The 15,419-nt window shown below is 38.8% G+C and overlaps 1 protein-coding gene across 6 annotated transcripts in view; it reads right to left on the bottom strand.

The window, feature by feature from the left end:
- LOC126866016 (receptor-type tyrosine-protein phosphatase kappa) overlaps positions 1-15,419 on the bottom strand; it is a 107,574-nt gene that overhangs the window by 28,701 nt on the left and 63,454 nt on the right. The window lies entirely within an intron of this gene.

The raw sequence follows: 15,419 nt of genomic DNA on the forward strand, positions 1-15,419 counted from the left end.
TTCGTCACCGTAGACCGAAGTTTAATTATATTCGACAGAGTAATTCCACTCGTCGTCTTACAATTTTCTTGCGCAAAGCAGTCACGCTGGGTAAACTAATATCCTGTGCTGGCTCTTACAAGGGCAACTTTGATACCCGGCTTTATTTCGCGCCTACGCACACGCGTGCGTGTGCGATGAAATTGACGCGTGATTTATGAGAGGGTTTTGCAAGGTTCCGTTTCGGCTAGAAAATATTTCGAATAAAAATCTCTGGAAAGCGAAGTTTATACGATAAAGCTAGGCAGAAGCGAACCTGGATTTTTCCATGTTCGAATCTTTTCAATGTTACGCTCTTTGCAAACATTGATAAATAATTGGTAAACTGCTATGATTTTTATACGATTTTGCATTTTTACGAACACAACTAAATAAATAGAAATTGTAGAGAGATTTTTTTTTTTACGAAATGGGAGTGTTTGTACAAATGCGAATTTTTATAGAAATTTATATTTTTATGAACGCGACTAATCTATCTCGGACATTTTATTCGGTTTTCCATGTTACGCGCATTACTGACATTTCTATATCATTGAATTTCGCACATACGCATGAAAATCTACAATTTAACTATATAGCATATTTTTATTACATTGTGCGATTAATTGTAATATTAAGAATATAATTAATCCAGTCATTGATAATAATCCTGGCGGCAGCGGTCGCGAATATAATGATCGCCATGGCGATCAACACGTGACATCCTTATACGAAAATATCGGTGATACGAAGATCCGAGTTCGCGTGTATTTTCGAGGTTTGCGTCAACGAAGAAGAAACCACGGGGTAAAGAAAGGAAATCGATCGACGCTACCAGAGGACACGAAAGTATAATTGGATTAAACGTTCCTCTCAACGAAAAGATTGAAATACAGAAAGTAATATTTGTATAAACCGAGTTACAATATGAAAGAAAGCCGGTGAAAATGAACTTGCTCACTTACGTGTTATTAATCGAGAGAAACGATCAAAATACGAATTCCAGTGGAATAAAAATTCTATAAAAGCTACAGAAGTAATTAAACAACGTAAATAACATCCACTAATTTAGCTAATTTAATCAAATGCTTTCTCTGTTCTGGGAACGACATAGTCTCACTGAAAATTTCCTTTTTTTTTTTTCGAGAGTAAATATGGAAAAGTAAAAAAGTTAGTAAATTCGAAAAAAATTTCAGTTTTTTTTTAAACCGCACAAACAGTTCGAAACCAGGAAAAGAAAATCCAAATTTGATATTTTAACCTGCGAAGTTAAGATTATTTTAAATATCTTCTTTTATTTTCCATTTTTACTCTACTTCTATATTCGCCGATTGTCCTTCTAATACTTGAACAAGCACCGAGTTATTTCTACCGAGTTCAATTAAACACCTAGTTCAGCTACTTAAAAGAAGTACCAAATTCGAAACGAGTCACGTTTCTCGACCATTTCCTTCGAAACATCTCTAGGGATAAATGGGCATCGTTCCTAGGGGAAAAATTCGGCTGGTCTGGAAGACCGAGGATCGGTCTACGTGCTAGTGACTTTAGCGACCGTCGGTGAAATTGATCGGATCGTGCATTCTCTAATTTTGGACTTGGATCGCGGATCCAGAGTAATATAGAATAAACATCGACCCAGTAACTCAAAGTAAACGCTGCATCTCAACTTACTCGACTTACGTGCGCTCGTTTCGTTCCATTTCGTTTCGTTCCATTTCGTTTCGTACGCGTAAGTTATCACACGTGCACGTGACGAAACTAACACCGGACAAGTATACGGAACTTGTGCGATTTATTCATACTCACGATATTCGTGGTAAAATGTATACAAAGATGTCTTAAAAAAGAAATTCTTATACGAGATTTTGAATGAAATTCTGATCTTGACGAACATTCACAGTTTCGTTGTTACGAGAAAACCATGACAAATTGAGAACATCTGTGCGGATCGCGCTATTCCACGTAGAAAAATAGCGAAGTTTTGTCTTGTGTTCATAAATCAATGCGAAAAATTTTGTTCCCTAAAATATTCGGCATTAAACGAACAAAAAGCCTTCGCGTTTCGTTACACCCGTTTCGATTCTAAAATTCCCTACGATTCTCCATAGAATCTATTACCAAGCCAGGAAGAAAAATGGAATTTCCATTTTCTACCCTAGTAATCCCCGATTCTAAGAACAGTCGCGACAGAGTCGCTTGAATCTCCAATCGTCACGAGGAGATTTAACGACGCTTTAAATCACTCACCTCGTCCACGAAATACATACATATTAGGTTGGCAACTAAGTGATCGCGGATTTTGTCAACACCACTTAATGACAAAATCTGCAATCACTTAGTTGCCAACCCAATAGATAAATCGGAAATTGGCTTCGAAATTTGGATATAGACGACAAAAATGTTTCCTCAACTATTATCATACTAGTTATATATGATAAATTTGCGTGTTCCTCGATAAGTTCATATGCACGGAATTTTACCGCATATCTAAATTATATGAAACGTAAAGAAAGAAGAATCCGTAAGAAATATATCGCGAGAACGTTTTATTTTTGGTTGACGAGTATTTTTCCATCGGTTGCAATTTTAACGCGTTATTGATCGAATTAGACACATCGACCGGTAGATTTGCTGTCTTTAACAGCCTAATCGCCACGGTATCGTCTTGTATCCGATATAAAATTGAAACTAACTATCGCGTTCTTTTCTGACACTTGAAAAATATGATGCTTATGTCTCTTCCATCTGTTTCGTCGAAGCAGAAACGTTACATTGATCTGTTACTTTATCATCGAAACGTACTATCGTTATAAGAACCGGAGAATAAGAGTCGAGCACGTTTGCCTACAAACTTGGGAAATTCTCTGGCCGCAGTTATTTCACGTCGTTTCAAATCTTCCTGCGAATTGAATTAAAAATTTTCATTGCGCTCGTTTTTAAGTAATCCAAGAGGAACCTTAATTACTCGTAACGCAATTTTTATATTCCAACTTCAACGTTGTTTTGACCGGCGGAAAGACTTCAAATACTTTAAGAAAAACTCGGACGCAAAATTGAAAGAAAAATTCATTCGTATCAATTTCTTTCTCAAAGCGTTGTTCGAGAGAAAGCCGCGGTCTCGTTGAAAATAAGGAACAAAAAAAAAAAAAAAAGAAAAGAAAGAAAAATAACACAGCTGGGTCAGAGTACGAGAACAGCCAGATAAATTCGCTTTGTAAGGATTGGCCATCTTCCGGCGCTTTGTACGAACAAACAACGAATTACACGTTGCAAGAGGGTGAAAGAAAAGAAGGAAACAGCGAAACAGCGTTGTTGAACCAAAGGCCGCGTGCCTTTCCGCGCGATAGTTTCACCCTCGCTTACAGAAACTCGCCCCCTTATTCCCCTAGCTCGTTTACCGTGGCGTGTTTCCTCCGAAAGAACTCGAAATCTCTCGAGTCGTACACCGAGATTCGAATCGACGCACCTTGCTTCGATACGGCCATTTTCACGATTTAAGTTTACTCGATGGGGGAGACAATGCCGCGAATTCGACGGCGAACGTTCCATCGAACGGCGGAGAACGGGAAATACGGCTTTTAGGATGTTTTATTTCGTCGTTTGAGCGAAAGAATCTTCGATAGTGTTTGTGTGGAATATAGAGAGATTCGTGTGGAATGTAGAAAGATTCGTGTGGCTTCAACTCGGAAGCCACGTTTAAATTTAATAGCAGTTCTTGGTTTTCTAATCGTTCAAGATAGGAGGGTGAATGGATTCAAAGTAGATTCGAATAAAAATTGTGCATAGATATTTATATCTTTCTTTTTTCTTTTTTTGTTGAGGATAATTAGCTGTTTCCATACAGAAGAATTTTATATCGTAGAGCTTTTTTTGATTCAATTTAGTCGATTGATAATTTAGTAGCTGATTCCGTCGAAGAATATTATGTCGTTTAAACGAAGGAATTTTCCCAAGTTTTATAGTTGTTGAGAATTTTGGATCTTAACCCCTTAACCTACGATTTACGTTCGAGAATGCCCGTAATATTTACGTCTGATCATCGTACTACGGGCTATGCCCATAGTTGTAGGTTAAGGGGTTAATAGCCGAAATAATAGTATAGGAACATTAAGTTTACACTTAGAATTTATATTAGAGTAGTTATATATTTATTTGATGAACGATTTCAAAGATATTCATCGATACGCACTTGCACGCGTCTCAGCTTCTTCCATACCAGACTCTTAACCGATTGAACAGTTTATATTCTTTTGTTTTCGAGACGCCGCGCACACACATACTTCCACACGCTGATATTCGCACACAAGTATCGCTACTACGCAGCTAATCTAGTCTAGCACAGAAAATTATACGTATCTCAATAACGGTATTGATTTTGATTGGATAGTTTTATTTTTATCTCGTAAAATTATGAGATTCAAGTTGTTAACTCCTAACGCTGTAGAATTTTATCTAACACATCAGGAATGATGTATCGCTTTGATCATTTCTAATACATCGATCGACAAAATGACGTTTGCACGGTCAGAATCATCGTGTCTAAAATCACGAGTTACATGGTGGTCCATTTAAAGGGTAAACAGACTGACGACACCTCTCATCTCGCAGCTTTGTCAAGAGAAATCCGAAAAGGTATCCGAAGCACGTATCTCGTTCGAGAAATTGGCCAGAATTCTCGATGTTCGTACAAAGACCAAGATGCGTCATAGACAAGCTATGTCATTAACATGCAAATGAGTTTGAGTTGCGAATCAGCCAACCAAATCGTTACGGAATTCATATGCAAAAATCAAGCAACTAATGTAAGCGCGTACATAAATAGTTATAGACGTAGAAATATATATTTACAAATACCGATACTATGAGTTTGTCAAGAGATCAACGCAATTGAGCGAAGTAAATTTTCGAAAAAATTGGTATCGAATAAAAAGTAACTACTTATGCTATCTCCTTGCCTCTCTATAATAAATACATCTACAAATTTAAATTTCAGAATTAAGTCATCTGTTTCTTCTGAGATATTCAATATTAATTTTGAATCTGTATTATTTATATACAGGGTGGTTGGTAACTGATGGTACAAGCGGAAAGGGGGTGATTCTACGCGAAAAAAGAAGTCGAAAATATAGAATAAAAATTTTTCGTTCGAGGCTTTGTTTTCGAGAAAATCGACTTTGAATTTGCGCTCGGTACGCGTGCATTTTATCGCGTCTTGTTATAACGGATCTCACTGTAGATCGTTGTCTCGATGGATATTATCGCAGTTTAAGTTTGTTTTTGCCGTAACGGAAAATTAGGAATACATAATGAAATAATATGAAGTAATCGTAAAGTTTATTATTACAAAAATTGCTGAAAATGTTGCAGTGAGATCCGTTATAACGAGTCGCGATAAAGTGAGCGCGTACCGAGCGCAAATTCAAAGTCGATTTTCTCGAAAACAAAGCCTCGAACGAAAAATTTTTATTCTATATTTTCGACTTCTTTTTTCGCGTAGAATCACCCCCTTTCCGCTTGTACCAACCACTTTGTATATAATTCTCTTCGAACTCTCAAAACGCTTTGTTTTCGTCTTTGAATCGTCTTCCATCTTTAGTTCGGAAAATTCAAATCTATCGTATTCGAATCCACTTCGTTTCTCATGAAACACGCGAATAATTTTCTAATTTCAGAGAGAAACACGCAAGCGAATCGCCGACACATTGGACCGCGTTAAAGCGTGATTTTCTCGACAACCATACAGGACGCTAAATCGATTTCAAATAAATACCGCGTGTCTTGTTCTCTCGTTCGAATCGAATCGAATCGAATCGAATGCACGTGAAACGGTTTCACGCCGAATAAAAGCACGACGATCAAATATCGTTCAAATATTTTTTCATTTTCAACTTAGGAATTAAGAATCGTAAAACTCGACGATTAGACGGGAAAATGTAGAAACTCAAACGCTCATACATCGAACGAATAGAGAAACGTACGGACCAGAGATCAAACAAAAAGATAAACGGAGAAACCAAAAGTCCGAAGATCAAACGGAGGAACCAAATGTTCGGAGAAATCAAAGGGAAAGAGAAACGAAGGTAAAACGAGAAAGAAGACGGATTATGAAACGAAGAAACGTAGTGGCGTTTGAGTAAATATCGCCTGATATGGCGGATGGAAATCCCACGGAGGCCTGTCAATCCGACGATCATCCCGCAGGGAACGATAAATATCAAGTCGCTAAAAAGCGACCGATTTATCAATTCTATAGCTGCTTTTACGTCTGTCCAAGTAACAGGAACGAGGCGCGGCAATTTTACGCGTTATAAATTTTCACGTACGCGAGGACCCTCGCGATTTAATCAAAGAGAAAGAGGAAATACGAGAAAGCAGACCCACCACTTTTACATACACGTCCTTCTTTTCCTCTCTTTTCACATTTTTTATCTATATATTCTTCTTCGCTTATCTCTTTTCACGTGACACTTGTTAGAGCAGCAAACCAGTCGAAAACAGTCCAACGTACCGTTGATACAAGTCAGTTTTTTAGTTCTCGACGAAACGCAAGTTTTTCACTTCAAACAGCTTCTCGAATATTTTTCTTTTTTAATTACTCGCGAATTAGATCCACTGTCCTTCTCTTCTCCTCTCCTTTTTTCTTTCTTTTCTATCCTTCTTTTGAAAAAAAGAAAATTATGTTTCCCATTTTTCCCCAACTACAAACGAAGTTCATTTCTGGTCCTTGAGACATCACGAAGCTAAAATTCACAAAAATTTGACCAAACTCGATTTTCTACAAACGTTAACGTTTGAAAATAAAAGTTCAAATCTAATGCATTCGAAGCATGATGTTGTCATCCTCGATGAACCACTAGGTGTTAGATCGAAATGACCGTGTTTAAACAATCCTGTTGACAAGCCAGCCGGCACCGATATAGCGAGCATGAGTATTCATAGGTTGTTTGATAACGGTTGATTGGCGTCAACTTGGTGCTGATTACAGTTAGGATAGGGTTACCGAGCTCGTTAAGGTGGCTTTCGCAAACGATATCATGGCACGCGTGCCATGCTTCGCACAGAGGTGAAATAGCTTCTTTGATATTTTACTTGCTTAATTCGATAAATAATATTTGGTTTGTGCATGCGATTTTCTTCTAAATGTTCTTCTGTCCTCGATTAATTAGCTATATCGAGAAAGTTTGTATCGAAAGAAAGTAGCCACCTAAATATTTCCTATTCAGTTCGTAAAATACAATTGTTCGATGTACATTTCACTCTATAGTTAACCACTTAACCTACGATTTACGTTCGAGAACTTACGTTTGGTCCGATCATCTACTACGGGCTATGTCCGTAGTTGTAGGTTAAGGGCTTAAACGATTGACCTATCGCTGTAAAATGGAAGAAATATTTGTCGAGTCGAATAGTTAAATTTTACGAATAATATCATTTTATGTAAAATATATCAAGCACTTGACACGGTGGAATATCTTTCTAAGTGGCACATTTGAATCGCTGAAGATTGTGTAGTTTACTTTCTTCTTTTCACTGCTTTTTAGTTTTGTACAAATCCGCAAATACAACTCTGTACATAGCGTAAATACAATCTAAAGACGTCTCGAGGACTAGACGCGACAGGATAAATTCGCGTGTTACTCGAGTGTAGTACAACCGATCAGCCAACCAGCAAATATTGGTGCATCGGTGTTTATCGAACGTTGTTACATCTGTCACGTAGAGATCGCAATTTCGAAGCCTTCTTCGTTTAAGAGGCAATTCCATCAGCGTATCTACCATTACCATTTGCATCTTAATAATTTAATGTTAAGCTGAATAAATAATAACTACAACAGTTTGCTATGGAAACTATTCTATATCTTCTTTGCGTTACGACCACGCGATATATTTTAGAACATTTCTCGTTCAATTTTCAAATGCACAGATCCCATAGTTCCCTCCTTTCTTATACTTTTAACGTATAATAAATTTGCAAAGAAAATTTGCCCGGGTGTTCCATTTCACTAAACAAATCAGACTCGGTTGTAATTTCCAGAAGTGAGATTCGAATCATATGGTAGTATCGTGGACAAATTTTTTTTTTTATTTTATTTGGAAGAATTTTGCAATCAATTCTCATTGAGAATTGTAAGTAAATTATTCTGGCGTGATACTATAACGCGAATAATAAGTGTTTATCGTATGTTTGATTCTAGTTGAATCTAACGTTTAAATCTACGCAATGCGATCAAAAGAAGACACTTGTTGTTATTATTATTATTATTGTTTAGTTCGTGCCTTTCGCCTTTGGACGAACTTTCGGTTTTACATCTCTTACATCTAATTTTCTTCTTATATGTCTATCTCCCCTCTTTTCCACTCTATCCTATTGCACTACCTTGCTTATTTTACCTCTAAAAACTAAGCATTAGGAACTATAAATTATCAACTAATGACTAAAAACTATTGCAACTAGAAGACACTTGTTAATAAATATATTGTTGATCTAAACACCGAGTGATTATTTAACGCACTACACCCAATATCACCTTTTAACCGTCGTTTCCTATTTAATCAACATCTGTTTATTTAATCCACTTTAAATAAATAATAACAAAATCCTACGATATAGCCTGGTAATGCAGCTTCTTCTCCAACCCTTCAGAGAGTTGATTCGTGAAAAAAATCTAACGTAAAAATTCCAATGTAGAAACGAAGTAGGAAAAGCAAAATTTACTGGAAATTACGAGCTGTGGTAAAATATGTTCCTTAGTAACGGCGGTACCAAAGTACGCGTCACTTCGTAACCATGATTGCCAACATTATCTCAAAATGAGGTACATTTAGGATGCGCACCGTGTGACTCCACCAGGCTTGGGAGTACAATCGTGTCCGGTCTGGCGACGACTATTTCCGTCTCGCCAACAACTTTCGTCGTCATTACCGGCTGCTTTTGCATTATCCATGCGGCAGCAGCTTTAAAACCATTTCCTGAATATCGCGCTCGCGATCTAGATGAAAAACCGACTGGCGGGGCCAGAGAGACATTTACATTTTCGATAAACGCCAGCCGAACACTCTTTCAGATATTCCCCAGGCAATGGAGTGTAATAGGGTGACCCGTCTGTCGCGCAATTAAGTTAAAGACAGTGTCGACAAACGTATCGCGGATCACGCGTTTTTACATTCATTTTACGTGTTAGACACCCATAGACCCGAGGTGGTACAGTGTTGTCCGTGATGATCGAAGATGCTGGGCTGCAGTAGATGTCGCCGCTGAGGTACTGCTATTTTTCTTCTAATTGAAATGCGTGGAAGAAAAATAGGAGACTACGGGCGTTAACCACTGCGCTTTTTTTTTTTAATAACGTTTATTTAAACCAAGATACAATTTTAAGTACATTTGGATATTCACAATAAACTATGAATTATGGTAATGATGTGTTAAGCAAAGGTACCGATACACGACGGATACGACGTAGCCGTACTATATTATGTGTCGGCGCTTTACATTTTTTTGTGTTTAATACAATCTTTGGCGTTTAGGCCGCTGGGGAGCGGAGCTTTTATGTGATTTTGTTTTTATTTGATTTTTTCTGTCCTGAAAACTTGGTCGTGAAACAGGACGCTTCGGTAGTCTACTTTTTGGGTGCTGTGTAACTTTGGGGAGGGGCGGGATGAGGGGGAGGGGGGTGTTAAATAGGATTATTTACAATATTTACAATGTTTACACCTGTGTTATATGCAGGCAGAATTGAGTTCTGTCGGTTTAATGGTTTTCTCTCTTATTTTATTATGGATTCGGTATCCACCAATATTGCTAACCACTGCGCTATCGTCGTCCGGTTGAACTTAGCGTCGAGTGGCGATATTTGTTGTCGAGTGCCGCCACAGACCTTTGTACCCTGATCATATCGTATTGTTCGTTTGGTGCAACGATCACGTAATTGAAAAATCATGATTCTAGGGAAAACGAGTTGCGAATGTTTTGAATCGTTGTAATTCTACAAAAACACCGCGTTGAAATACCAAATTGGTATAATAATTTGAAAATGTTCAATGCAACGTACGATGTGAAAGTCGCACATGTATTTCCGTGAGTCAGTGTACACGCATGTACCAAACACGATGTTAACCGTGCAACTGCATTGTATTTGAATTAATTAGCGAACACTCTGTATATAACGAGACGCTCTTCGTTTAGAAAATTCCAGCCACTTGATCCAGGAGGAGATCGCTGGCTTCGTACGAATGCAAATTTCTCTGGAAAGCATAATTCCATTGAGATGCCGCGTTCCATTGGGTCGAGCTGAGGAGGATCAACCGCGAGACGGAGCGGCAGATCGATGCTGCATTTGTTCTTAGCAGAGTTTTCTCATGGAGCTTTTAATAGAGAAAATTGGAAATAACAGGCCGGTCGAATGGATCGAGAAATCCGAAATTTGACTACGTTGTTTGAAAATCAAAACGCGATTATGAGAATTCCCGTTACCGTTGTATTCTTGTCCCAATATTTTCCAACAAATTGATAGATTTGAAAGACAACGATAAAAAGCAAAAGAGCGCGATCGTATCGGAGCTGTATTTCTTAGAAAAATAGTTCCAATTTTTCGAACTATACACAGAGAAAAGGAGAATCGAAACCGCCTATCAACAGATCACAAAAGACCAAAGACACGCTAGTGGCCGAACGCTTTTCGAACGATGAAAATTCGAAAAAAAACAGAAATCCCGGCCGAACAAGGTCCTTTGTTCGTGGCCACGGGCTAACGAAACCAGCGTTTCGCCTTTTTAATGCTCGAGGGTCGAGAGAAAGCTCGCGGAGAAAGAAAAGAGAAAAGGTAGGTGGAGAGGAGGACGAAATTCGATCGAGCTTCGAGTTCTTCGACGAAAGTAGATGAAAAGAAACGACGGCGGATGATAAAAAGAGAAAAGAAGGGATCGATACGAAAGGAACGATTCTCCGATCCGATACCCTTCTAACAACGATTTCTGCTCCATATCTAACGTACAGGCTATTTCGAAACTACAGGTCCGTTGGGAATATAACCGACGTTTATGAGAAGAACGAAAAGAAATTACCAAGGAATTTATTTCCCTTTTGGCATTTTCCGATTGCTAGGTACCGTTCCCTTTGGTTTGTATTAGGTCGACCGAAAAGTTTCTTTCGTTTTATAAGAAAATAATGGATGTACAACATTTTCCGTTTTATATTATTTTACCGAATTACAGAATGATCCATTCTGTTCTATCAAAATAAAGATCACAACTTTCGACAGGTTAGGTTTCACGTTTCATGTATAAAGACGCATCGTTGTAAAAGACCTAGTACTTGTTCGCTTTCGTCGTACTTCGAACATGTTCGTTACCATCAAAATTGGGTATCGACGATAAAAAGAAAAATTAGGAAATTTCCCAGCGAACGCAGAGAGATCCAGAGACAACTGCAACAAATAACCATTCTCTGTCTCCGAGCTGGAATAAATTTCGATCGGGCCTCGGTCCATTCTAAACTCTGAATTTCATGAAACTTCCAGCCCTTTTTCTCCGCCGCGACATTCACGGATCGCTTGTGTTACTGACATTCTGGTCGCGTTCGACTCGCCTCCAATCTGTCGCCGACATCACAGAAGGAAGTTTCGCGTGACGGAAAGGGGATTCGATCGAAAGCCACCGACACCGTTCAGCCTCCGGTAGCTCGACTTCTTCCTTCTGATCTCCGATCTTCTTCGTTCTACAGGCCTCTAGCGTGTTCTCCTCGTTTCTCATCTTGCCTCCCTCTTTTGTCGTTCCATCGTCTTCCTCTCCCTTACGTCGTCAATTTTTCTTCGTTCACGAGCGAAGTAGCGCACAGCCTCCACCAAGTCGTCGATCTCTCTTTTCCCCCGTCTTTTCGTCTCCTCGGCGACGTTCCGAGCTAAAAAAGACGAATTCCATCCGGCTGGCGTCGTTTCCCTTAACCCGATTCCTGTCTCCGAGACGATAGATACGGATATACCGTTGTCTTGTACGGTATAGTGCTCGATACGAGCAGGCTGTTTCATCTTGATCAAAGATAAATGTCGAACCGAGAGGACCATTTGAATTTGTGAAAAGACGGAAGACGGTGCATCGTGTTCTTGGCAACGTTCTCGAATCGCGGGTTTCTCGGTTTACGTTCGAAGCGAGCGAAAGGATTTCTGTTTGATGCGGTTGTTCGAGGATAATTGCAACAAGATATTGATAGGGATAAAAGTGTGATCCTTCGGAGGAGATACGGGATGTTCGCAGAATTTGAGTGTTCGAGGAGGCGTTCGAAAGTTTTGATAGAAATAGAGTATTTTGGGGAAATTTTGGAACGTCGATGGAAATAAGACGAGGCTTTCGAACGATTCGACGGCTCGGGAAATGTATAAAAATATGGAGAGAGTAATAGCGAATTTGTTGGAAAGAATAAGAATCTTTTGTATAATTTAACGAACGAAGGAAACGGTTTGTAATATCGATAGAAAAAGATTTGGGAAAGCAAATATTAATTTGATTGTTAATATCGGAGACGTTTCATTTTTGAAAGAAACGAAGGGGTTCTCATATGGTCCGGTGGTATAAGAAAATTAGAAAATACCGAGAGCAGCGAGATTACACTTCTTAAAGGGATAAAAAGATTTTCATATGCGAGCAACGGGACTCGAAGATATTAAAAGGGATAAAATTGCATTTTTTTAATAAAAGCTACAGATTCTTATATAATCTGAACACGCGAGAAGTTTCAGATTGAAGTAAGATTGGCAAGAACGAGCTTGAATCTTTAAAAAGAACAAGCTTTTATCCAACAAGTTTTACCTAACTCGACGAATCAAAATATTCCTCGAACGTGTGACTTAAAAACCGAACGATGTTTCAAAACACGAAATAATAATTATTTCCCAATGAATTCGATATTTTCACAAGCGTAGCTCAGAAACTGGGACGTAAAACAGAACGTGCAACCTGACAACTTATCGCGAACCTCGTTAAAACTAGTAAACTAAGCCGTATGCCAAACGAAACCTCTAAACCCCAAAAGCAAAAACGACTTTTTGGAGTAAATCCCATGACGACCGACGAATCGCGAGATCCCATAAGTTTCCCGATAGTGACAAAAAAAAAAAAAAGAAAAAAAAGAAAAAATACAGAAGCGGTAGACCACTCCTTTCGACCCTCGAAATTACTTTCTGGTCCTGAGAGCAAAACGCGATCACGTAGCCTTTAGTCGTTCGATGGATCGATACCGAGAAACTTGGAAAAGTGTCGATTCGACGATTCTCTGCTTCTTTTCCTGTACACGCGGGAACAACCCTTCGCGGTTCGACCCTCCGCGAATCGAAGTCGTTCTCTTCTCTTTCTCTAAGATGCGAGGATGCTTGTTAAGTGGTCGATGTTAAGTGGGCGTTTAAACGGTGCTTTCGTATATACACGGCAGAGAGTCTTCGCGACAATTAATACTTTGACTGCTACGCCGAAATCACACGTTTCGCCCAAGACGTCGCGGGAGTATTGTTGGAAAAATAATAATAAATTTGTAGCGGCACTCGACAGCAAACTTTCCAACGGTTTCTGTCCCGTGGCTCGCTACACAAAGACCCTATCCTTCGGACAAGATGATTGCCGATCGATGTCGATACATTCTTCCAGAATACTTTCAGCTAACCTACAGACCCGCTATAAATCTTAGAATTTATTTAGCTAAGGTTCTCCAAAGGAACAAATAATACAAATAATCTTTGTCTCAACAGTCCCTATACCTACCACAAACTACGAGAAGATACTGGAAATCTGCTTTCCTCGCGTACGACGTTTCCTGCTAGCAACTTTCTCTCAAGGGTGGTTAACATCTTTTTCCAACCAACGACTCAAAATTTAGCCAATTAACAGCGACGTCCATTTCCCTCACTTTCCGAACCAACGCTTTCCTCAACGAATCCGATCATCTCGTATCCTTAGACACACTCCATCATAGTTTTTCCTGTAGATCGTTGTCTCGAAGGATATTATCGCAGTTTAAGTTTGTTTTTGCCGTAACGGAAAATTAGGAATACATAATGAAATAATACGAAGTAATCGTAAAGTTTATTATTACAAAAATTGCTGAAAATGTTGCAGTGAGATCCGTTATAACGAGACGCGATAAAGTGGACGCGTACCGAGCGCAAATTCAAAGTCGATTTTCTCGAGAACGAAGCCTCGAACGAAAAATTGTTATTCTATATTTTCGACTTCTTTTTTCGCGTAGAATCACCCCCTTTCCGCTTGTACCACCAGTTACCAACCACCTTGTATAATAGTAAGGTGTGTTCACACTTCTAACTTCGATTATATGATTACGAAGCGGCATTTACGATTATTTTCTAAGCTGTGTTTGGAATAATATTCGTAGATTACCCCTGAAAGATATGGATGCAAACACAGTGCACCGTTAGATGCAAGATTTATTCCCTTTTTTTTTTTTTTTTTTTATTGATGTTCTAATAAAAATGTTTAATCGTTCAATGGGGCACTTTCTGTTTCAAAGTATCTTCTATTTATCGGTTATGTTCGAAATGTCCTAACTGTCAATTTTCATAAAATTTTTACAATTGTAAAAAGTTGAAGCGCTCTGGTCACCAATGACCACCGTGGCGTCACAGGAGAAACCGTGGCCGGTCGACCAACGTGGCGGTCAAAGTGTTAACAGTCTTGGGAGCACGCTGTGTTTAAATTCGCGATGGTCTCGTACTCAAGGAACGTGATTCTGTCAGAGAGGAATCGCGTTTCTTGCGTTTCGGACGAACCACCCGTTCGAGACGTAAAATTTTGATTAATTTCTCTGGAAATAGAATCAGTGGAAACGATACAGCGAAGTGGCGAAACGAAACATTAAATCTCGAAAGATCCGAAAATCCTAGACAGATTTCGTTTCTTCTAACGGTCATCTGAATGATATGGTGGACGATATGATAAAAATATAACGAAACAAATTGACAAATAGATTCTAATAATTAATAAATCACCGCGTGAATCGCGCGTTCGAATCAATTATTCTTCAATAAGCTGTATAAATACGTTTAGTAATGGATTCCTTATTGATTTCAGATTGCAATTTGCATGTATAGCACGCGCTAATTATTGCAGATGCTGCATCGCCTGATCTGGCCGATATCAAAGAATCAGCTTCGATAAGCATAGTTTAATAGATGTGTGATCGAAGAGATATAGCCTTTTCAAACGCGCTTTATCCGAATAATATAACGGAATTTTCTTTCGAACGAAAAGTTTGTAAGTTTGCAAGTTTTTCGATCGCTCTCCTTCAAATCGATTCTTGCATTTACGAATTAGCGTCAGTTTTTCTATGGCAAAAGTTTGCGAAATCAGAATGAAGGATTGCACTTTTTAGAAGTTCATTGCTCGTGGCATCTGTTTGGAAA

The sequence above is a fragment of the Bombus huntii genome, chromosome 5 (assembly GCF_024542735.1).
Source record: "Bombus huntii isolate Logan2020A chromosome 5, iyBomHunt1.1, whole genome shotgun sequence".
Lineage (NCBI taxonomy): Eukaryota > Metazoa > Arthropoda > Insecta > Hymenoptera > Apidae > Bombus > Bombus huntii.